This window comes from Teleopsis dalmanni, chromosome 2 (assembly GCF_002237135.1).
Source record: "Teleopsis dalmanni isolate 2A chromosome 2, ASM223713v2, whole genome shotgun sequence".
NCBI lineage: Eukaryota > Metazoa > Arthropoda > Insecta > Diptera > Diopsidae > Teleopsis > Teleopsis dalmanni.
In genome coordinates this window covers 86,353,177-86,355,474 of record NC_051847.1, presented here as the reverse complement: position 1 = coordinate 86,355,474, position 2,298 = coordinate 86,353,177, and positions in this window count along the sequence as shown.

The window sequence follows — 2,298 nt, the reverse complement described above, 5'->3', positions numbered from 1 at the left end:
AAACAAACAAAACAAAACTAACAAATTATTTACAAAGCCAACAGCAAACACACGCACGCACGACACGCAAAACGAAGCCAACAGCGAACACACGCACGCACGACACGCAAAACGAAGCCAACAGCGAACACACGCACGCACGACACGCAAAGCAAAGCTGACAGCGAATTACACTTGTGCGGTTGTGCGTACATCTAAGCAAAGCAAAGTGTCGCATATAAATAGCGGAGATTTTGTATGAAAGATCACTTAGCACCGGCACACCGAAACGAGTAGTACTCTACTCCAGCGCTAAGTCTTTCTTTTTTGAGAAGCCCATGGTGTTTTGACGCTAAGGCTTAATAAATCAGTAGAAGTAGATTTTATAAACGCCATTGATGTTTTGACGTCTTTGGCTAGAACTAATTGCGTAGCTTTGAAAAAAACCCTTTGATGTTTTGACGTCTTTGGGTAAAAATTATTGAGTAGATTTATAAACGCCATTGATGTTTTGACGTCTTTGGCTAAAACTAATTGCGTAGCTTTGAGAAGAACCCTTTGATGTTCTGACGTCTTTGGGCAAAAATTATCGAGTAGAGTCAAGCTTAAAAACTATTGAGTAGAGTCAAGCTTAAAATAAATTATCGAGTAGAGTCAAGATTAAAATAAATTATTAAAGAAATCCTTTTAATAAATAAAGTTTTGTTTAAAATAATAAACGGTCTTTTTAACTTTCCTTGGTTTACCAGCTTCGAACTGGTCAATAAAACAAATTTATTGCAACGACCCGGACCACGACTGAGTCATACCTCAGCAAATTTAAAACGACAAATCCGTGTCGTTACAGGCTATAGAGTTGATGTTGATCAATTCAACGCTTTCTTCAAATTGACATACTCAGTTTTTTAACAACACGAATAACATGGCATCAAAAACCTCTACACTTTACCTAAGATCACGGGATTTGAGTATATTCGTAATCTTATCTATAAAACGAGTTCTATATATAAAGAACCTGCAACCGGAGAACTTGTGCATATTTAAAGATATCCCATTCATGTGATTAAGAATGATCAAGAAGTTTTATATGAAATAACAGCACCAGATATGGTACTACGAATCGGAGAAATTGCTGACAAAAAATCGGATGAAGTGATATAAGTTAACTGAATAAAGGTAGGCAGAATTGCAAATATGGGAAAAAACTCAAATAAATATATTTACAACATTTTATAAAAGCTGTTTCGTATCAAGAGGTTGTTAGCAAGATGGATTATAAAGCACCACGCAATCATTTTGATAGAAAGTTTATAAATATTTTAACATAATCTAAAAGGGTTTATCAAATCGATTTACAACTGTATAAATGTATGGCTATATTCCAGCAATGATTAAGCAATCAAAACAGAAGTTGAACCAGCTCCAAAACAGGCGAAGACCGTTTCATCAGTGTGAAAGTTCAAAGCATATGTTTATTGGGGTCATATGATAAATGTTATTGATTATGAAGTCTGTCGAAAGGAAGCAAAAAAATATTAGGGTAATATTATATGATACTTTTAAATTGCTTTGATAATATATTTCTGAAGAAATTCGTAAAATAAAAATTTGTCTAACCATGACGGCGCACCAGTTCATTCGTCAGTAATTACAATAGCACTATTGGTCTAATTACGTTATAAATTACTACCACACTTATGACATGGATTTAAAAATTTAATCGAATTTGGAATTTTGAACCATCGTACATTTTTCTTTTTTCAAATATATAATTCGTTTTTTAGAATGTATAAAGACTTTTTAGCAAAGAGGAATATCTCGAAAATAAATTTAATGTTAAGAAAATATTGAACTCCTTTCTTGATTTATTAGTGGAGGTGCACTTTCTTTAGTAAATAATATTGATTTCATGATTTTACTTAACATAAATTTTTATCTTTGGCGGGACCCGAGTTCGATTCCTGGTACTGCAGTCTCAAAAATAATTATTTACGAATAATTAAATATAAGAAACACTTCCAAGACCACATATGATGGGTATTTGGTATAGTCAGTCAAGAATTCAATTAATTAAAATTTTTTTTATTTTTAATTAATTCAATTTTCAAAGTTGTTTCGAGTATTGCCAAATACCCGTCATCATTTTGTCAAGATTTCGTTTACTCAAAGTTGTTTCGAGTATTGCCAAATACCCGTCATCATTTTGTCAAGATTTCGTTTATCATCTGTGATAATATTACCATCTTTGGCCGAAAAACTGTAGATACATAAAGTAAATAATACACAAAATGAATATATTTTTATCCTACTTATATTAAT